The 23,722-nt window shown below is 35.1% G+C and overlaps 1 pseudogene across 1 annotated transcript in view; it reads right to left on the bottom strand.

Moving 5' to 3' along the window:
- The window catches only part of LOC143234561 (uncharacterized), a 36,932-nt pseudogene extending 16,540 nt beyond the window's left edge, over nucleotides 1-20,392 (bottom strand). Inside the window, exons 1-3 of the transcript XR_013018710.1 lie at nucleotides 19,977-20,392; nucleotides 15,037-15,141; nucleotides 13,470-13,687 (exon numbers count right to left, since the gene is read on the bottom strand). The product of XR_013018710.1 is annotated as an uncharacterized LOC143234561 (transcript). The remainder of the gene's footprint in view (nucleotides 1-13,469; nucleotides 13,688-15,036; nucleotides 15,142-19,976) is intronic.
- Nucleotides 20,393-23,722: the final 3,330 nt, after the last annotated feature.

Here is a 23,722-nt window from a genome sequence, read left to right as displayed (position 1 = left end):
GAACAACTGTATCTCTATATAAACTACATCAAGGTAGCTGTAGCACAATTTGAACAACTGTATCTCTATATAAACTACATCAAGGTAGCTGTAGCACAATTTGAACAACTGTATCTCTATATAAACTACATCAAGGTAGCTGTAGCACAATTTGAACAACTGTATCTCTATATAAACTACATCAAGGTAGCTGTAGCACAATTTGAACAACTGTATCTCTATATAAACTACATCAAGGTAGCTGTAGCACAATTTGAACAACTGTATCTCTATATAAACTACATCAAGGTAGCTGTAGCACAATTTGAACAACTGTATCTCTATATAAACTACATCAAGGTAGCTGTAGCACAATTTGAACAACTGTATCTCTATATAAACTACATCAAGGTAGCTGTAGCACAATTTGAACAACTGTATCTCTATATAAACTACATCAAGGTAGCTGTAGCACAATTTGAACAACTGTATCTCTATATAAACTACATCAAGGTAGCTGTAGCACAATTTGAACAACTGTATCTCTATATAAACTACATCAAGGTAGCTATAGCACAATTTGAACAACTGTATCTCTATATAAACTACATCAAGGTAGCTGTAGCACAATTTGAACAACTGTATCTCTATATAAACTACATCAAGGTAGCTGTAGCACAATTTGAACAACTGTATCTCTATATAAACTACATCAAGGTAGCTGTAGCACAATTTGAACAACTGTATCTCTATATAAACTACATCAAGGTAGCTGTAGCACAATTTGAACAACTGTATCTCTATATAAACTACATCAAGGTAGCTGTAGCACAATTTGAACAACTGTATCTCTATATAAACTACATCAAGGTAGCTATAGCACAATTTGAACAACTGTATCTCTATATAAACTACATCAAGGTAGCTGTAGCACAATTTGAACAACTGTATCTCTATATAAACTACATCAAGGTAGCTATAGCACAATTTGAACAACTGTATCTCCATATAAACTACATCAAGGTAGCTATAGCACAATTTGAACAACTGTATCTCTATATAAACTACATCAAGGTAGCTGTAGCACAATTTGAACAACTGTATCTCTATATAAACTACATCAAGGTAGCTATAGCACAATTTGAACAACTGTATCTCTATATAAACTACATCAAGGTAGCTGTAGCACAATTTGAACAACTGTATCTCTATATAAACTACATCAAGGTAGCTATAGCACAATTTGAACAACTGTATCTCTATATAAACTACATCAAGGTAGCTGTAGCACAATTTGAACAACTGTATCTCTATATAAACTACATCAAGGTAGCTATAGCACAATTTGAACAACTGTATCTCTATATAAACTACATCAAGGTAGCTGTAGCACAATTTGAACAACTGTATCTCCATATAAACTACATCAAGGTAGCTATAGCACAATTTGAACAACTGTATCTCTATATAAACTACATCAAGGTAGCTGTAGCACAATTTGAACAACTGTATCTCTATATAAACTACATCAAGGTAGCTATAGCACAATTTGAACAACTGTATCTCCATATAAACTACATCAAGGTAGCTATAGCACAATTTGAACAACTGTATCTCTATATAAACTGTATCATATAAACTACATCAAGGTAGCTATAGCACAATTTGAACAACTGTATCTTTATATAAACTAACTGTATCTCTATATAAACTACATCAAGGTAGCTGTAGCACAATTTGAACAACTGTATCTCCATATAAACTACATCAAGGTAGCTATAGCACAATTTGAACAACTGTATCTCCATATAAACTACATCAAGGTAGCTATAGCACAATTTGAACAACTGTATCTCCATATAAACTACATCAAGGTAGCTGTAGCACAATTTGAACAACTGTATCTGTATATAAACTACATCAAGGTAGCTGTAGCACAATTTGAACAACTGTATCTCTATATAAACTACATCAAGGTAGCTATAGCACAATTTGAACAACTGTATCTCCATATAAACTACATCAAGGTAGCTATAGCACAATTTGAACAACTGTATCTCTATATAAACTACATCAAGGTAGCTGTAGCACAATTTGAACAACTGTATCTCCATATAAACTACATCAAGGTAGCTATAGCACAATTTGAACAACTGTATCTCCATATAAACTACATCAAGGTAGCTGTAGCACAATTTGAACAACTGTATCTCTATATAAACTACATCAAGGTAGCTGTAGCACAATTTGAACAACTGTATCTCTATATAAACTACATCAAGGTAGCTGTAGCACAATTTGAACAACTGTATCTCTATATAAACTACATCAAGGTAGCTATAGCACAATTTGAACAACTGTATCTCTATATAAACTACATCAAGGTAGCTGTAGCACAATTTGAACAACTGTATCTCTATATAAACTACATCAAGGTAGCTATAGCACAATTTGAACAACTGTATCTCTATATAAACTACATCAAGGTAGCTGTAGCACAATTTGAACAACTGTATCTCTATATAAACTACATCAAGGTAGCTATAGCACAATTTGAACAACTGTATCTTTATATAAACTACATCAAGGTAGCTGTAGCACAATTTGAACAACTGTATCTCTATATAAACTACATCAAGGTAGCTGTAGCACAATTTGAACAACTGTATCTCTATATAAACTACATCAAGGTAGCTGTAGCACAATTTGAACAACTGTATCTCCATATAAACTACATCAAGGTAGCTGTAGCACAATTTGAACAACTGTATCTTTATATAAACTACATCAAGGTAGCTGTAGCACAATTTGAACAACTGTATCTCTATATAAACTACATCAAGGTAGCTGTAGCACAATTTGAACAACTGTATCTCTATATAAACTACATCAAGGTAGCTGTAGCACAATTTGAACAACTGTATCTGTATATAAACTACATCAAGGTAGCTGTAGCACAATTTGAACAACTGTATCTCTATATAAACTACATCAAGGTAGCTATAGCACAACTTGAACAACTGTATCTTTATATAAACTACATCAAGGTAGCTGTAGCACAATTTGAACAACTGTATCTGTATATAAACTACATCAAGGTAGCTGTAGCACAATTTGAACAACTGTATCTTTATATAAACTACATCAAGGTAGCTATAGCACAATTTGAACAACTGTATCTTTATATAAACTACATCAAGGTAGCTGTAGCACAATTTGAACAACTGTATCTGTATATAAACTACATCAAGGTAGCTGTAGCACAATTTGAACAACTGTATCTCTATATAAACTACATCAAGGTAGCTATAGCACAATTTGAACAACTGTATCTTTATATAAACTACATCAAGGTAGCTATAGCACAATTTGAACAACTGTATCTGTATATAAACTACATCAAGGTAGCTGTAGCACAATTTGAACAACTGTATCTTTATATAAACTACATCAAGGTAGCTATAGCACAATTTGAACAACTGTATCTTTATATAAACTACATCAAGGTAGCTGTAGCACAATTTGAACAACTGTATCTTTATATAAACTACATCAAGGTAGCTATAGCACAATTTGAACAACTGTATCTCCATATAAACTACATCAAGGTAGCTATAGCACAATTTGAACAACTGTATCTCTATATAAACTACATCAAGGTAGCTATAGCACAATTTGAACAACTGTATCTTTATATAAACTACATCAAGGTAGCTGTAGCACAATTTGAACAACTGTATCTCCATATAAACTACATCAAGGTAGCTATAGCACAATTTGAACAACTGTATCTCTATATAAACTACATCAAGGTAGCTGTAGCACAATTTGAACAACTGTATCTCCATATAAACTACATCAAGGTAGCTATAGCACAATTTGAACAACTGTATCTGTATATAAACTACATCAAGGTAGCTATAGCACAATTTGAACAACTGTATCTTTATATAAACTACATCAAGGTAGCTATAGCACAATTTGAACAACTGTATCTCTATATAAACTACATCAAGGTAGCTATAGCACAATTTGAACAACTGTATCTCCATATAAACTACATCAAGGTAGCTATAGCACAATTTGAACAACTGTATCTCCATATAAACTACATCAAGGTAGCTATAGCACAATTTGAACAACTGTATCTCCATATAAACTACATCAAGGTAGCTGTAGCACAATTTGAACAACTGTATCTGTATATAAACTACATCAAGGTAGCTGTAGCACAATTTGAACAACTGTATCTCTATATAAACTACATCAAGGTAGCTATAGCACAATTTGAACAACTGTATCTCCATATAAACTACATCAAGGTAGCTGTAGCACAATTTGAACAACTGTATCTCCATATAAACTACATCAAGGTAGCTATAGCACAATTTGAACAACTGTATCTCCATATAAACTACATCAAGGTAGCTGTAGCACAATTTGAACAACTGTATCTCTATATAAACTACATCAAGGTAGCTGTAGCACAATTTGAACAACTGTATCTCTATATAAACTACATCAAGGTAGCTGTAGCACAATTTGAACAACTGTATCTGTATATAAACTACATCAAGGTAGCTGTAGCACAATTTGAACAACTGTATCTCTATATAAACTACATCAAGGTAGCTATAGCACAACTTGAACAACTGTATCTTTATATAAACTACATCAAGGTAGCTGTAGCACAATTTGAACAACTGTATCTGTATATAAACTACATCAAGGTAGCTGTAGCACAATTTGAACAACTGTATCTTTATATAAACTACATCAAGGTAGCTATAGCACAATTTGAACAACTGTATCTTTATATAAACTACATCAAGGTAGCTGTAGCACAATTTGAACAACTGTATCTGTATATAAACTACATCAAGGTAGCTGTAGCACAATTTGAACAACTGTATCTCTATATAAACTACATCAAGGTAGCTATAGCACAATTTGAACAACTGTATCTTTATATAAACTACATCAAGGTAGCTATAGCACAATTTGAACAACTGTATCTCTATATAAACTACATCAAGGTAGCTGTAGCACAATTTGAACAACTGTATCTTTATATAAACTACATCAAGGTAGCTATAGCACAATTTGAACAACTGTATCTTTATATAAACTACATCAAGGTAGCTGTAGCACAATTTGAACAACTGTATCTTTATATAAACTACATCAAGGTAGCTATAGCACAATTTGAACAACTGTATCTCCATATAAACTACATCAAGGTAGCTATAGCACAATTTGAACAACTGTATCTCTATATAAACTACATCAAGGTAGCTATAGCACAATTTGAACAACTGTATCTCTATATAAACTACATCAAGGTAGCTGTAGCACAATTTGAACAACTGTATCTCCATATAAACTACATCAAGGTAGCTATAGCACAACTTGAACAACTGTATCTCTATATAAACTACATCAAGGTAGCTGTAGCACAATTTGAACAACTGTATCTCCATATAAACTACATCAAGGTAGCTATAGCACAATTTGAACAACTGTATCTGTATATAAACTACATCAAGGTAGCTATAGCACAATTTGAACAACTGTATCTTTATATAAACTACATCAAGGTAGCTATAGCACAACTTGAACAACTGTATCTCTATATAAACTACATCAAGGTAGCTGTAGCACAATTTGAACAACTGTATCTCCATATAAACTACATCAAGGTAGCTATAGCACAATTTGAACAACTGTATCTCCATATAAACTACATCAAGGTAGCTGTAGCACAATTTGAACAACTGTATCTGTATATAAACAACATCAAGGTAGCTGTAGCACAATTTGAACAACTGTATCTCTATATAAACTACATCAAGGTAGCTATAGCACAATTTGAACAACTGTATCTCCATATAAACTACATCAAGGTAGCTATAGCACAATTTGAACAACTGTATCTCAATATAAACTACATCAAGGTAGCTGTAGCACAATTTGAACAACTGTATCTCCATATAAACTACATCAAGGTAGCTATAGCACAATTTGAACAACTGTATCTCCATATAAACTACATCAAGGTAGCTGTAGCACAATTTGAACAACTGTATCTCTATATAAACTACATCAAGGTAGCTGTAGCACAATTTGAACAATTGTATTTCTATATAAACTACATCAAGGTAGCTGTAGCACAATTTGAACAACTGTATCTTTATATAAACTACATCAAGGTAGCTATAGCACAACTTGAACAACTGTATCTCTATATAAACTACATCAAGGTAGCTGTAGCACAATTTGAACAACTGTATCTCCATATAAACTACATCAAGGTAGCTATAGCACAACTTGAACAACTGTATCTGTATATAAACTACATCAAGGTAGCTGTAGCACAACTTGAACAACTGTATCTTTATATAAACTACATCAAGGTAGCTATAGCACAATTTGAACAACTGTATCTTTATATAAACTACATCAAGGTAGCTGTAGCACAATTTGAACAACTGTATCTTTATATAAACTACATCAAGGTAGCTATAGCACAATTTGAACAACTGTATCTCTATATAAACTACATCAAGGTAGCTATAGCACAATTTGAACAACTGTATCTCCATATAAACTACATCAAGGTAGCTATAGCACAATTTGAACAACTGTATCTCTATATAAACTACATCAAGGTAGCTATAGCACAATTTGAACAACTGTATCTCCATATAAACTACATCAAGGTAGCTATAGCACAATTTGAACAACTGTATCTCCATATAAACTACATCAAGGTAGCTGTAGCACAATTTGAACAACTGTATCTGTATATAAACAACATCAAGGTAGCTGTAGCACAATTTGAAGAACTGTATCTCTATATAAACTACATCAAGGTAGCTATAGCACAATTTGAACAACTGTATCTCCATATAAACTACATCAAGGTAGCTATAGCACAATTTGAACAACTGTATCTCAATATAAACTACATCAAGGTAGCTGTAGCACAATTTGAACAACTGTATCTCCATATAAACTACATCAAGGTAGCTATAGCACAATTTGAACAACTGTATCTCCATATAAACTACATCAAGGTAGCTGTAGCACAATTTGAACAACTGTATCTGTATATAAACAACATCAAGGTAGCTGTAGCACAATTTGAAGAACTGTATCTCTATATAAACTACATCAAGGTAGCTGTAGCACAATTTGAACAACTGTATCTGTATATAAACTACATCAAGGTAGCTGTAGCACAACTTGAACAACTGTATCTCAATATAAACTACATCAAGGTAGCTGTAGCACAACTTGAACAACTGTATCTCCATATAAACTACATCAAGGTAGCTGTAGCACAATTTGAACAACTGTATCTCCATATAAACTACATCAAGGTAGCTATAGCACAATTTGAAGAACTGTATCTCCATATAAACTACATCAAGGTAGCTGTAGCACAATTTGAACAACTATATCTTTATATAAACTACATCAAGGTAGCTGTAGCACAGATTGAACAACTGTATCTCCATATAAACTACATCAAACATTTTGAAGTTTACTTTGCTATTATAAATTACTCCCTGCAGTTTGTTTCTGAACACTAGAACTGTGCTCCTACAGAATTACTACAGCACAATAATAACATTGCTGTATGAATAGTCATCTGCAAGTTTAGAAGGGGACCTCAAATGACAACATTTGTAAGACATGTCTAGTCGGGCTGAATTAATACATTTATACAAATTGTCGTCGGTAAATTGAGGAGTCCGTGCAAGGTGAGTCTTTTGTGAAATGACACTTCTTGATGCAACATTAAGATAATATTGATATAGAAAATGAGAATGTTATAATTAAACTTAAACAATAAAGGATCCTTTGTTGATGTAACTTGGAACACTTCAAAAGCATCTTTTAAAATACTTTCCAATGTTTTTTCCACATCTCCTGTAGGACTTATTGATCCATAAATACTATGACAATTTTTATCACCTACATTAAAAAGAAGAGTTACATTGGCTAACTTCCAATCATATGATACCTGCCCACTATTCAAGGTCTGACAAAGGGAAATAGTAACACACAGATCAATATACAATCCTTTAGCTCCTTCAAAACTCTTTGTCAGTTGATGTATAGTACTCTCTTTAACTAAAATTATTGTCAGTTGATGTATAGTACTCTCTTTAACTAAAATTATTGTCAGTTGATGTATAGTACTCTCTTTAACTAAAGCTATTGTCAGTTGATGTATAGTACTCTCTTTAACTAAAGCTTTTGTCAGTTGATGTGTAGTACTCTCTTTAACTAAAGTTATTGTCAGTTGATGTATAGTACTCTCTTTAATTAAAGTTATTGTCAGTTGATGTGTAGTACTCTCTTTAACTAAAGTTGTTGTCAGTTGATGTATAGTACTCTCTTTAACTAAAGTTATTGTCAGTTGATGTGTAGTACTCTCTTTAACTAAAGTTGTTGTCAGTTGATGTATAGTACTCTCTTTAACTAAAGTTATTGTCAGTTGATGTATAGTACTCTCTTTAACTAAAGCTATTGTCAGTTGATGTATAGTACTCTCTTTAACTAAAGCTTTTGTCAGTTGATGTGTAGTACTCTCTTTAACTAAAGTTATTGTCAGTTGATGTATAGTACTCTCTTTAATTAAAGTTATTGTCAGTTGATGTGTAGTACAACTAAAGTTGTTGTCAGTTGATGTATAGTACTCTCTTTAACTAAAGTTATTGTCAGTTGATGTGTAGTACTCTCTTTAACTAAAGTTGTTGTCAGTTGATGTATAGTACTCTCTTTAACTAAAGCTATTGTCAGTTGATGTATAGTACTCTCTTTAACTAAAGCTTTTGTCAGTTGATGTGTAGTACTCTCTTTAACTAAAGTTATTGTCAGTTGATGTATAGTACTCTCTTTAATTAAAGTTATTGTCAGTTGATGTGTAGTACTCTCTTTAACTAAAGTTGTTGTCAGTTGATGTATAGTACTCTCTTTAACTAAAGTTATTGTCAGTTGATGTGTAGTACTCTCTTTAACTAAAGTTGTTGTCAGTTGATGTATAGTACTCTCTTTAACTAAAGTTATTGTCAGTTGATGTATAGTACTCTCTTTAACTAAAGCTTTTGTCAGTTGATGTGTAGTACTCTCTTTAACTAAAGTTGTTGTCAGTTGATGTATAGTACTCTCTTTAACTAAAGTTATTGTCAGTTGATGTATAGTACTCTCTTTAACTAAAGTTATTGTCAGTTGATGTATAGTACTCTCTTTAACTAAAGCTATTGTCAGTTGATGTATAGTACTCTCTTTAACTAAAGTTGTTGTCAGTTGATGTATAGTACTCTCTTTAACTAAAGTTATTGTCAGTTGATGTGTAGTACTCTCTTTAACTAAAGTTATTGTCAGTTGATGTACCCCTTACATGTAAAAGTTTGACCTCCTCCTTAACTCCTGCTACCATTTCACACACTTCTATTTATCTATTGCCTCAACCTTAATTATGATAACCTTCAACTTCTCATCCATCCTACAAACTCTGCATGCAAGTTGCACATTTTCATTACTCACATCCTTAAAAATACATGTCAATCCCAAGTTCTCAACTAAAACCCACTCATTGCACCCATTACACCTAACAAACTGTGAACGCTTAACTCCTACATTAGCCTTAACCACAAGCATATTCTGAGTGACAATGATTGGCTAATTGTGCAAACGAATTCAAAGTTCATACTTTCATATTATATAAGGTACGTTGATGGCACTTATGTCTTATTTCACAAAAGTGCCTCGAGGTTCTATAGTTAGTGTCTTTCACCAACAGGGCTTTTTTAATTATATCTATGAAAGTGTTAGATTATATTAAACATAATATTCTCAAGGTTTTAACAACTTAAGTACATAAAATGTGTGGTATCATAAATCAAACAAGGGTTATCAAAATCGTTTAAAAGAGGGATTTTCTTATTACTAAAGAAACTAAATAATATTGACAATACTGATATAGTTAATAACGAAAACTGTGTATGGGTGTTAAATTATTTAATAATTAAACTAAAATTGTTAACTTGTTGAAACTAAGATTTATTCCTAAATACTCCGTAAATGTGTCTATAGAAACTTCTTTCAATTAAGAAACTGTTTTTTAATTAATCAAACGTGGCAGTTCCTTGTCATTAATAAATTTGAATATTCTCTGTTTGAAAGGTTATATTGAGTCCTTGGTGTATATTGAATCCTTTACAGAGTGTTTGGCAAAGGATTGTTGATCATTGGCGAAAGATCTCGTCAGCACTAGATATAGGAAATATATAGTAGTTGGTATATTATTAAATACTTTTCTTTGTTTTCACTCTTATGTTCTCAGAATCAATCGTTCTTCTTCTATCTACAGCAACTCGCATGTTTTCTGACATGAAAATGAAAATGTGAGGTTAACAGTAACAGTTTAACGTTCTATTTAAGGGTGCAGATGAAAGGACATTGGGAATCAAAGTGGCGCCATTGACCATCAAAATGTTCCAACCTGTAATAAAAGTCATAAAAAAATTGTTCCAAACTTATGGATGTCTATTACAGATAGCCTTCAAAAAACCTGCAGAATTAAAAACCATATAATTGAAAATCACTGTCTCTCACAATATTTACTTACCCAGCATTCCAAACGTTGTGACTAAACAAGATGAAAGTGATAAACAGTTTCTGACCAAAGTTTAACGATACCAGCGGAAGAGTGTTAAATGTATGTGAAATAGAATTGTAAGACGTCATGGCTAGTACGTAATCTAATGATTAGCCAACCGAGGGGATCGATAGATTGGAGATTCGATACATGATGCCACTGAACACGCACCACACTTTTAACTATAATTTTATAAAAGTAACAGTCAGTATCTTTAGAAACGAATAAAAACCTTATAATTCCGGTGCTTTCAAAAATTGTCTAGTTATTATAGGGCTTTTATTCATTTGTGTCGAGACTTCCTGAACCTCCATTTTTTCTAATATGAGTGAATTCAAACATTTGGAGAAAGTTCTTTGATACTAATACTGACAACTGGATTCATTTCTGTTGATTCAAGGTTATAGATGACCGTATCGAAGTCTTGATGTAGCTTCAGTTTACCTGTGAATAATAGCTTCAAAAAGTCACGTAGTAAATAAACATGCTTTATGGAGACATTTTTACTACAATAACATGGTAACATTACGTTTTTATCTTTATTTTTAAATAATCTGTGAGACATGGATATTTATTCCGAAACAAAACTATCTAGGAGTTTGTTTCAACTTCCGAATAGAGAATTCAACTACTTACGATATCTGTATTCAATACTGCTCACCAGAGTGATAGAATGTGTCCTAGGTTCAAAGGTATGATGTAGTAAAAATCCATAATCTCATCTAAATTCCCACACAAAAGATGGTAGTGGCCATATGTGGGCAGTACAAGATCTGATACTCCAAGTTTTTCAAAAGCTGTTTTTTGCGAGTTCTTCCAATAAAAATGTTCAAGAAAGCTGTAAGTGCTTAGACATGAACACTTCGACGATATTATGTAAGAGGAACTCAGTCTGGCCAAACACTATTGAGAAATGAGTTATTTTAACAGTGAAGTATTTCTTTTGTTTTCAGGGTAACAGATCGAACCCATGATTGGATAACCTTGTTTTTTATTCTAGTTTGAATGCCAAAACTTCGGCAGCCTAACCCAGTTCCAAAAATTCTACCTCCTTTGTTTTCAGCCTGGGTGCTAAAATAATGAATTTAGAGATAGCACTAAACAAGTAATTTAAAGGATCACTGAACATGAATAAAAGGTAAGCTTGCTGAACTGTGGATCTGAGGTTCGCGCTTCATTACTCCAAATAAAACCCAAAAACTCGCTCCCAACTTTGGAGCCATGGGAACTTAGTAAAAGTGACAGTTAAATCCCACCCACAATTTAACCTGTGGGTGGTGTTGACCACCTGCCTTCCTCCTAGTCCATAATTTCAAAATGAAGAATATACGAGGGCTGTTCAAAAAATACGCGGACTATTTGGTTCCAGGGGAATCCGCTAGGTTCGCACAGATCAGCTGATTACGACGCCATTTCCCGATTGCAGATATCTACATTTGTGTATTAGCTACGCGGTTTTAAGTGAAGTGCAATTTTTTCGTTTGGCGAATTTCAGAATGAATGACCTGAAGGAGCAACGACTTGCTGTGAAATTTTGTGTTAAACTTGGAAAATTTGCGACTGAAACTTTTGCTATGCTTAACACGGCTTACGGTGATGTTGCTATGAAGCGTACTCATGTTTCAAGTGGCATGAATGTTTTAAGGATGGTCGACAGTCCATTGAAGATGATGAGCGTCCTGGACGTCCTTCCACGTCAACTGACGACTTACACGTCGACAAAATCAACACCCTGGTGCGGGCAAATCGACGTCTGACTGTCAGGGAGCTTGCTGAAGAGTGTGGGATATCAGTTGGATCTTGTTACGAGATTTTGACCGAAAAATTGAAGATGCACCGCGTTGCTGCGAAATTTGTGCCTCAGAACTCGTGAGTTTTTAGCCAAACACTCGATCACTGTTTTTCCCCACCCACCCACCCCCTACTCACCTGACCTTGCTCCTTGCGATTTGTTCTTATTCCCCAAACTCAAAAGACCCGTGAAAGGAAGAAGATTTGAGACGATTCCCGAGATTAAGGCAAATGCGACGAAGGAGCTGGAGGACATTACAAAAGAAGCGTACCAGGACTGTTTCAACAAGTGGAAACACCGTTGGGATAAGTGTGTGCGTTGGGGAGGAGAGTACTTTGAAGGGGTCCCAGACCTGTAACTTCTAAATAAAGTACATTTTGTTTTATGACGTCAGTCCGCGTATTTTTTTAACAGACCTCGTATAGCACAGATAGCTTTGATGTAGCTTGACACCAAAGTCGATGAAATAATTTCAGAATACATTTTAGTAAATGCGTATATAACGTATTGTTAAGGTTGAAAACTGCTCTTCAATTACATCAGCCTAACTAGATATTTCTGTGTGCACTGCTATTTGTAGACGTCATCACACCAGTATGATTGTCATTTTGAAAAGTTTTCTTATGACTTCATATTACTAGATGAAGATTTTTTATTGTTATTATGTGTTAATTAGTCTCCTGTACTGAATAATGTATAATCTGATATTTTTTTAGTTTCGCAAATAACAAATATTTGTACTCAAATTCAAAAATTTTCCTAGCGATTATTGAAGATCTTGAAAATGTTCTTCTGATGTCATCATACTATTGGGAGATATTTTTCTTAAGTTCTCTGTACTAAATAATGTCAAATGTAAAGAAAAAAGAAACATTGTTCGGTAAGTAATGAAAACCGTACTCAAGTTCAAAATGTTTCCGAGGTTAATGGTGCACGTATTACAGAGCAGGCTGGTAGTTATCAATCAGTTGTAGTGTTTAAAAAATAATGTTAAATTTTGAAACCTCCAATCATCAAATTAAATACCTCAACATCCCACTGGAGGATGGTGTACTGATCTCGACAAGCATCTATGTCTGGAACATCTTCAAATTCTCGATCGAGCAAGTTGTTTTCCAACTCATAGTTTCGGAAAGTAGCAAATTTTTGGGGTAAAACCACTTTCCCCACCGATGAGAGCCAGCCACAAATTGGATGCTGGATTCCTTTGATACAGAGTCCACGGGCATCCATACCGAACATACCTGATTTGAAAGAAGGTTTTAAGAAACAAGTTCACAAAGTTTTCTTAGTTGTGCATTGGAAAAACTAACTTTTGAAAACATATTAGAAAAAAATGTTCATTTTCATGTTGAGTTTGTTACGTGTTTACTGTAATAACTAGAACATTCTAAAATATTTTTACAATCCGCAGTTTTGTAATATAAGATATTCGTATCAACGATGTTAAACCAGGTCATTTCATGATTGTAAGGTCTAAATAGTTACAGTACAGTTGAACTCTAAATAAATTTTACGTTGCTATTTCCACAACCAACGTTATCTGTATCAGAGACTGCTGACATAGCTATTGGAAAACATTAGCTGACATAGCTATTGGAAAACATTAGCAAATAGTTTACAAATAGCGTTTCAAGTTACTTATCATCAAGTCAACAATGATATAACATTATTGCTTTAAAATAGGGCCCGGCATGGCCTAGCGCGTTAAGGCGTGCGCTTCGTAATCTGAGGGTCGCGTGTTCGCGCCCGAGTCGCGCCAAACATGCTCGCCCTCCCAGCCGTGGGGGCGTTATAATGTTACGGTCAATCCCACTATTCGTTGGTAAAAGAGTAGCCCAAGAGTTGGCGGTGGGTGGTGATTACTAGCTGCCTTCCCTCTGGTCTTACGCTGCTAAATTAGGGACGGCTAGCACAGATAGCCCTCGAGTAGCTTTGTGCGAAATTCCAAAACAAACAAAGCTTTAAAATAAAACTTTAAAAAATAATAATGCTCATTTCAGCCATCTCGTCAATGGATTTACTTCAAGTGGCTTCCCAACATGAAGAATATGAAATGTTATGTGTTTCTTTGATCTTGCAACACGACGTTAGCTAGATTTTTATGGACAGAACGGTGTGTTGAACTTTGGTCAAGTACTCGATAGAACCGGTTACTTTCTGCAGAAGTCGTTAACATGGAAGGTGAAACATCGTCCAAAAATTGATCACATACAAAGTTTACATAAATGTGGGACCTTACAGCTACGCCTAGGTTCCGGTTTGTTCATATAAATCTAGATAATTTCATTTTGTATTGTCGTTAATGAAAGATTTGGTATCTTAAACGTCACGCTACCTGGAGTGCGCACTGGCAGATGCACTGCAGTAGAACTTGACAATTGCAGAGAAGAAAGCCAGTGGTGACATCCTCTGGTGTGTAAATAAAATAAATCTTTCAATCAGGGATAAAGTTACGTTCTTTAATGACGTTTATGTTAACACACCCATAAATTTAACGTTTGATTCTTTGAATCTAATGAACAGTGGTAACTTATCTATAGGGTAATTGTAAAATAAACTGTTATATACATATACAACCATTAAGACAAACCTTAAATCCGTCGATAGGATAGTAGGATTGGTCGTGGTGCCACGGAGTTTTCTGGGACGTTCCTGGTTCTTTCACTAGCACGTGCTCGTGATAGAAGGCAGAATACTGCAAGAAAAACCAAACACCTAATACATTTCGATTCACTAAACGTATAAAATAATGGTGATAAACTAAAACTGTTTTCATTCTAGAACTCGTTACTTTAATTTCTATTATTTCAGATTTCTTACATATTTTTTTTTTAACTACATCAAAACTGCTTCACCCTAGAACTACAAATGAACGGATGGGGTTTAGATTTGCCTCGTACTTTTTCATTACAGGAACCTTTAATGACACATGGGTCTGGTGGTCGACTCACAAGCGGTGGGGTTGTAAGAATGAAACCCAGTGTTTCACATGCCCTTTCAGCCGTTGGGACGTTATAATGTAGAACAACGGTACATCTACGAGTGTACAACGCTAAAATCAAGGGTTAGATTACAGTAGTTAGGGCCCCACTTCCGCGTCCTAAGGATGGCGTCTTAGTTGTGGGAGATGCCAGACAACAGAGAAAGGGGAAGAACTATCAGACAAATACGTAATAGTTCCAAAAGTTGCCACCGGAGGGATTACTAGGAGTCCGTAATGGATGAATTACTCAACAACCATGATACGATAAAGCACATTATACATGTCTCAACATATAGGTTTAAATCGACCCACTAGGGCTATACCTTAATTAAAACTTACTCAAGACTTTCTTTCAGTAACACGATTATAATAAAAAAAATTGGGACTATTTCTTTTTAACAATTAATTTTCTCTCAATAAATATTTTACAGTGCCATCTACATAAAAAGACACGTCTGTTGTGGATCTATCGACATGAACAAACATACTATTACTATCTCAGTGGGATCCAAATCTACATAGGAATTTTCATTTGGACACATACAAATAGCGAAAATAAACATAAATTATTGCCTAGATGCATATGAATGTCCTTCTTGCAATGTATTTGGTCGCAAGTCCACATTTGATGAGTTTTTTTTTAATGTGGTAATTATAGTGGATCAAAATATACTCTTCAAGAAAAGAAACACAAAAGGCAAAATATGAGACAAATTGTTAACAAGTTTATTCCGGGTAGTTCTGTATGACATGTGTGAAGCTTTGCACATTCACTGCTGAACATCCAAAGTCTGCAAAGGTGAAGTCCACGCTCACTAGGTGAAGTTTAACGTCACTCAACGTCAATAACAAGTATGCCCCCCGTGAGCATCAACAACTGCTTGGCATCTCCTGCCCATGGAAGCGATGAGATGACGAATCGCATCCTGTGGAATAGCTGTCCACTCAGCCTGCAAAGCTGCTGCAAGCTGAGGTAGAGTCTGCGGTTGAGGTTGTCGCCGTCGCAGACGTCGGTCCAACTCGTCCCAAAGATGTTCGATGGGGTTTAAATCTGGTGATCTGGAGGGCCAGGGAAGAACGTTGATGTTGTGGTGTCTCAAGAAGACAGTGGTGAGTCGGGCTGTGTGAGGACGGGCGTTGTCATGTTGAAAAACGTCGTTGACGTTCACCATGATGGGTTGCACATGGGGCCTAAGAATCTCGTCGACGTATCGTTGAGCCGTAAAATTCCCTCGAATGTGCAAAAGGTCTGTTCTGGCATTGTAGGCGATGGCAGCCCACATCATGACGCTGCCACCACCAAATCTGTCAACATCCTGCACACAGTTTGCTGCAAAACGTTCACCTCGGCGACGGTAAACACGGGTCCTTCCATCCTGTCTACGAAGCATAAAACGTGATTCATCGCTGAACCAAACATGCCTCCATCGTTGATGAGACCATACCCGATGTGCCTGAGTCCACTGCAGCCGTGCTGACGATGTTGCTGGGTGAGGATGACGCCTCTAACTGGACATCGAGGTCGGATTCCTGCATCTCGTAGACGGTTGCGTACGGTCTGATCGGAAATCCTACGCAGCCCTGGTATGGTTGAGGCAGTAGACGTCGCAGTGGTGGTTCTATCCCGAAGGTGACGTAACCGGATGTTGCAATCTTGTGCGGGCGTGGTCACACGAGGTCTGCCAGATCGTGGACGGTCACGAGTTGATCCATGTTGTTGGTGACGATTCCATAGCCTTGTGATGGTGCTTGGGTGGACATTCACAGCTCTGGCAACATCTGATCGAAATTCGCCTGCTTCCAAGCAACCATTGGCGTTGTTGCGTTGTGCTTCAGTCAGTCTTGGCGTAACTGTATTGTGTGTCGGTGGCTTAACACTGAGCTATGGAAACCGAGAACCCGTCACTTTTATAGGGATTTTGCATATGTTGCACTTGCAGAACATGCAAATCTCTCAAACAAATTTATTGGACACGAATGCGTTTTGGCGAAAAATCCGATGTTTTCCTCCGTTTTCAAAGTGCACAACTTTTATTGTCATTTTGGTCTGACAATCAGTGCCTAAACACGTGTAACATCACATACTCTGAGGTTGTAACGTTATTACATATATTTCTCTTTAAAATAACAAAAATATCACTTTTGCGTTTTTTGTTTTGAAGAGTATATTATACCAGTGACTAACTGATTTATGACTCTGATTTAGCTTGATGATGTATAATTGTTTTATCTGCATGGTCAGTTAGCTGACCACTGGCAAACACTATTTTCGTTTATGCAGAGCTTATTAGAGTATCAATTACATTTATATTGTGTTCATAGCTTCTTAGATACAGTTATGATGTTTCTACTCTGATAAACTTTGAAAATTTATGCATGCTAAAAAAATGTGTGGTGTTGAATAACATACTGTCAAAATAAATTTCAATTTGTAAATTTCCCTGTCTATATAAGTCTTATATGTATGAAGGTTATATAAGATGAAGAAATAAGTTTGTCATTCAGGTGTACATCAGCTTGAGAAAGTAGAGAATCAAGTAACAAGGTAACAGTTTCAGAAGTACCTCAATATTTCATTACGTAGGTTTTATCAGACTTGACAATCTGTGCCTTTACATGAAGACATCTGGTGGTAAATTTTGAAGGAACTATGACATCATCATCTTTTACAATGTCACACAAACGCTGACATAAGTATGGAACTGTGACGTCACCATCTTTTATGGCATTACCCCCCATTGCCTGGCGACTCCCCACTGAGGTAGCCTTCTCTTAACGCTGGAGTGGTTTGCCTATGAAAAACATGCATGCATACACTGTCACTAATTTTGAAACACTCTTATAACCCACCACCCACAGCTTATAGTACGGGGATTATTTTATAATATCACGTAGATTCAAATCCGGCCGCCAGCATCGAAAACCAGACTTGTCACAGTCTGTTTTTCAGTTTCAAATCATACAATTTTGATTTTCAACGACAGCAGATACATAAACATCATTAGTTAAATATACATGTTTTGTGGTTGGGCGTGACCTTGTGGTTAGCTAATGGAAGCTATAGTTCAAGGTGCTAACCCAGTAAAGAGGCTTCGCAAGTTATAAAAGCGATGAAAGTCAATCATGTTGTACAGTTCTAGGAGACAGGCAAAGTTCTTGTGACTGTAGGTACTACTGACTGGCAGCTTTCCATCTGGTCAAAAGTTCAACTTTAGGTGTGGCTACACGTTAACCTTGTGTGCTCATAATGGGCCATTCAAATAAAAATACCAACACCAATATTTTGGTTTACGTTGGGTAAATGGGTCTCATTTGCTTTACGTCCATTTCATTATTTCGTCAAGGTAATTTTAATGTGATTCTATAACTGTCGTGATTTCATAAAGTATTTCAAATAAGCTGGAAAATAGAAAATTCCAAAAGTGAGTTGTTGTATTTGTGTTTCAGAGTCGCTTTGAAGTATTGTTTTTTTAGCAATGTCTTCAAAAAAATGGTTCATAAAAGTTGTTGTCTAATTGCCCCCAAAAAAGTAGGATTGGTGTTGCTACAAAAGGTTTTCCATTTTTTTACTATTAACACAATTTCTCACTTTTCTTTCTCCTATGATATCAGATTTCATTTGTTCCTTTGAAATGTAATATTGGCACTGAAGTTTCGGATTTACCTTCTTAAAAAAACAAATATCTTTAGCGTTTCTCTTTGATGAAAAAAAAGAACACACATGTGCATATTTATTGTTTAAAGGCGTCGAAAAAACAAATAAACGTGGGATGGGTTGACACTAATTTGTAAGTGAATGAATCAACTTCTTAGAAATTCATCTACCAAAGACAGGTGTAAGCTTGGGTTATCCAAGTATATGTTTTCAGACAAACTTTGCAGTTAGAATGACAGTTTCTGATTATTTTGAATCAGATATAATGGCAATCAAGAAAAACAAAACAAAAGTAACATAAAATACAAGCAACTAAATGGCATACATAGCAGTTTTTACCTTACGTCTTTGTCTCACATTTTCTACTCTACCATACATTTTCAGCTACAGAATTCGTTTCAGAATATCTACCTATCTATAACAAGTCGTAACTTTGGATTCGTAGCTGAATTCACGCTGGGAAAATTTTCCAACTTTATAGGGGACTCAAGTATGTATACCACACTTCTTGCTTCTCTTCTGATGAGCCCGGCAGGGCCAAGTAGTTAGGGCGTTCGCCTCACAATCAGAGGGTCAAGGGTTCGAATCCCCGTCAAATCAAACATGTTCGACCTATCAGTCGTGGGAGCGTTATAATGTAATGGTCAACCACACTATTCGTTGGTAAAATAGTAGCCCAAGAGTTGATGGTGAACGGTGATGTCTAGTTACCTTTTCTCTAGTCTTAGATTGCTAAATTAGGGACGGCTAGCGCAGATAGCCCTCGTATAGATTTGCGCGAAATTCAAAAACAATCCATTCTAATAACTGTGGTGCGTATTGAAATCTATATACACGTGCATGTAAACGTTTTAAAGAGAAGCATATTTGTATACCATAATTCCTTACGTACCTGGGATTTCATTAGAAGACCTGTCATCTCAGCAACTGGAGAATGAAAGACGTAGTCCCTGAATTCGGAGATCCAAGTCCAGTTGCAGTAATCATCGAAGTAAGCTCCTGAATCATTCTGTCCTTTCAAGTTCTCAGAAAAAGGGCTTTGATGCTCCAAGTTTTTTTGTATTCCCTTTTCTATGGCTTTAACCCACTTGAGGTCAAAAACGTTCCGAATGCAAACAGCTCCATTATTCTGGTATTCGTCAATAACTTCTGGTTTGATTATATTTTGCATCTTCAGTTCTGATATTAATTCTCAAACTACATAACGTCCTGAATCAGTAATCATGTATTTATCACTCAGCTTCATGTTATCAAACCTTTCTGGTCGTGTAGCTGTGACGTCATATCTTCTCGTGCCTAATTGGTCAGAACTGAAATTCGATTCTCTTCGACCTTCCAAGTAGAAAATGTTTAAACACACTTATATATCTGTATTGCTTTTATCTATCGTGTTGCGACCAATTGGAAGTGATAAAACAAATATCAAAGAAAATGCGGTTTTTAATATGTCACAAAAATAGAAAACATCGGCGAAAGGTGTAGAAATTTAAAACACTGTCATATCCCGAAGCGCTAAAACAATTTGCTTTATGTAGTTATTTCATAACAACTTACAGTAGAAACGAAATAATTGACGAACAAAATTAGCTTAAATTAGAGTACGTTTCGAACCCAAAGTTAACTGAAAACCAGCCGAGAAGTTGCGCAACGAACATTAGCATTCTAACTATTCACTCACGAGATAAAACGGACCTCATGAGCGTCTCAAAAAAGGTGGGAAGATGTGTTTTTGGGGTTTTTTTTTTAGTCAAGGTATCAAATTCCATACAGATCTATTAACAAGGGGATGGCGAATCAACTCTCCTTGAAAAATATGTTCTTAGTACCAAAACACATAAGGTCTAGATACATCTGTGAAACCTATAAAGCCTATATGACATTATTTAAAACTATGAATTGTCCGAAAACAAAGTTTAAAATGTGTTCATTGCTGTAAGGAACAACTTATAAATGCTAGTGTAATTTTAAAATATTTTTTCTTCTTTGACTATATGTATATATCAGAACTCATAAATACCAAATGAATGTAATTAACACGATTCTTCTTACTAATTATAGCAATTATGAAATATTGGAAATACTGTTTGTTTGTTTGTTTTAATTTCGCGCAAAACTATACGAGTGGTATCCGCGTTAGCCGTTCCTAATTTAGCAGTTTAAGACTAGAAAAAAAAAAAAACAACTAGACATCACCACCCACCGTAAACTCTTGAGCTACTCTTTTACCAACAAATAGTGGGATTTACCGTCATGTAATAACGACCCCTCGGATAAAAGAGGGAGTATATTTGGTGTGACGAGGATTCGAACCAGCGATCCTCAGATGAGGAATCGAGTGCTTTAACCGCCTGGCCATACCGAACCTATTAAAAAAACTCTTTGTAAATACCAATGAACGAAATACGTTTAAACCAATATAATTAAAGATAATGCAATGCACAAAAAATTCTACATATGGGAAATTTAAAGTTCTCTAAGTCTTGAGGTAGGATGGCACACAAAACTTATCCAGTCTTTATATAACATAACAATATTTATTGATCCATCTCAGCTGTCCCATCCTCTGAACTGAACTAGAACTGTTAAAGTAAATCTTAAAGTCAACTCTTATCATTCATATAGTTAACAAGAGTTATCTTAAAACTATTTAAATTTACTTGTTCCACAACATCTGATGGAAGCCCATTCCATAGGCCAACCACCCTGTTAGAAAAATGAAACTGTCTCAGCTGAAGATGACTTCTATCCTCACCAAGATTTATGTTTGTGTTCCCTAGTCCTATTATTTTCAACATATATCAAAAAGGTGCTGCATGAACACTGCTAATTCCTTTTACAAACTTGAATATTTCAATCACATCTTCCATACCTCTTTGTTGTTGTTGTTGTTTTTTCAAGAGAAAACAATTTGAGAGATTTCAACCGCTCCTTGTATAACAATCCTTCCATCTCAGCCACAATTCTAGTAATCCCTTCCAACAATCCAATGTCTTTCTTTAAGTAAGGAGTCCAAGACTGAACACAATACTCCATATGTGTCCTAACCAGTGACCTATACAAAGAAATCATAGTCTCTTTAGACTTGTATTCAATATTTCTGTAGATACAACGTAAAATCCTATTTGCCTTACCAATAACAACAGCACAATACTTGGATGACTTTAGATACTAATCAGTCATTAGATTCTTTTCTTGAAAACACCGTTAAGGTTATTCTCATTTAAATCATACTTATTATTCCAATTATTATAACCCACGTGCATTATCTTAGCTTTATTATAATCAAAACCCATTTGTCCAACTTACTAAAACTAAATCATTATATAAAGCACCAACATCTTTTTAATAGCCAGCAACACGCAAAACCTTAATATTAACAACTTTAAGTAATTTATGGACCATCCCTTCATCTCTGTGACTGATGTAACAAAAAACAACATAGGTCCTAAGATAAGCCTTGGAGTATTTCACTATGTTTGCTGATTTACCAGGTTTTTGTTTATCTGTTTTATTTTGTTTTTCTACGAAGCCACGTGTACTTGACTCGCTCGTGATTCGGCGCCAATGACTATCAACAGTGTTGGTCAACCTACCCAGAAGCTTACCAGAGTAAAAGTTACTTAACCTGGTGTGTGCCAAAACTAGCCCCCAAAAAATAAATTCCTGCAAAATCTCTTTTACAAACACAAATGAAACAAAAAAACTGAGCTTAAATCTCCCAAATCTAGCATCGCCGATAAAGAAGACATTACGATCATGTATGTACAAGCCTGAATCTGCCTGCCCCAGACCAGGTCTAACCAGCCCTCATGAGACGTTTTTTGTATGGAGAGGCAACTCGAAGTATGTCTTTAAAAAATGACAAAATAAAACGTCATCTGGTGGTGTGAAGAGAAAACTAGACTTCACCTGCAGTTATGCACATTGAGTTATCTATACTATATCCAGCACGGTTATCGAAACCCGGTTTCTAGCGTTATAAATCCACAAACTTGCTCTGTGCCACTGAAAGTCACTAGATTTGAACACAGCAAGGAAATAATATATTTTTGATGGGAAATAATTCCGTGATTTATTTGTTAGTAAAATATTCAGCAAACTTAATTTCATTTTTTTCTAATCGGTTCTCATCTCGCTGTAATAAATTAAATGTAAGTTAATGTTTAGAATAATTTTGAATTAAATTAGAAAACGACAATTGACTACAAACCGACATGCGATGTAGGTAATGTCAGTTTTTATTTATGTTAGTATATCTGTCTGTACTGACATGCGATGTAGGTAATATCAGTTTTTATTTATGTTAGTATATCTGTCTGTACTGACATGAGATGTAGGTAATGTCAGTTTTTATTTATGTTAGTATATCTCTCTGCACTGACATGTGATGTAGGTAATGTCAGTTTTTATTTATGTTAGTATATCTGTCTGTACTGACATGTGATGTAGGTAATATGAGTTTTTATTTATGTTAGTATATCTGTCTGTACTGACATGTGATGTAGGTAATGTCAGTTTTTATTTATGTTAGTATATCTCTCTGCACTGACATGTGATGTAGGTAATATGAGTTTTTATTTATGTTAGTATATCTGTCTGTACTGACATGTGATGTAGGTAATGTCAGTTTTTATTTAT

The sequence above is a fragment of the Tachypleus tridentatus genome, chromosome 12 (assembly GCF_004210375.1).
Source record: "Tachypleus tridentatus isolate NWPU-2018 chromosome 12, ASM421037v1, whole genome shotgun sequence".
In the NCBI taxonomy this organism is placed as follows: Eukaryota; Metazoa; Arthropoda; class Merostomata; order Xiphosura; family Limulidae; genus Tachypleus; species Tachypleus tridentatus.
The sequence above is the reverse complement of the archived record's forward strand: the minus strand, read 5'-3'. Positions and strand labels throughout refer to the sequence as shown.